This window comes from Pygoscelis adeliae, unplaced genomic scaffold, assembly GCF_000699105.1.
Source record: "Pygoscelis adeliae isolate BGI_AS28 unplaced genomic scaffold, ASM69910v1 Scaffold172, whole genome shotgun sequence".
Classification (NCBI taxonomy): Eukaryota; Metazoa; Chordata; class Aves; order Sphenisciformes; family Spheniscidae; genus Pygoscelis; species Pygoscelis adeliae.
In genome coordinates, this window is record NW_008824338.1 from 7,335,368 (window position 1) to 7,335,629 (window position 262).

The 262-nt window shown below is 48.1% G+C and overlaps 1 protein-coding gene across 1 annotated transcript in view; it reads right to left on the bottom strand.

The window, feature by feature from the left end:
* The window catches only part of TULP4 (tubby like protein 4), a 126,774-nt gene that overhangs the window by 9,766 nt on the left and 116,746 nt on the right, over positions 1-262 (bottom strand). The gene's annotated exons all lie outside the window — the stretch shown is intronic.

The window sequence follows — 262 nt, forward strand, 5'->3', positions numbered from 1 at the left end:
CGTCTTTTAAATACTTCCAGGGATGGTGACTCAACCACTTCCCTGGGCAGCCTGGTCCAATGTTTAACCACTTTTTCAGTAAATAAATTTTTCCTCACGTCCAATCTAAACCTCCCCTGGCGCAACTTGAGGCCGTTTCCTCTTGTCCTATTGCTTGTTACTTGGGAGAAGAGACCAACACCCACCTCGCTACAACCTCCTGTCAGGTAGTTGTAGAGAGCAATGAGGTCTCCCCTCAGCCTCCTTTTCTCCAGGCTAAACA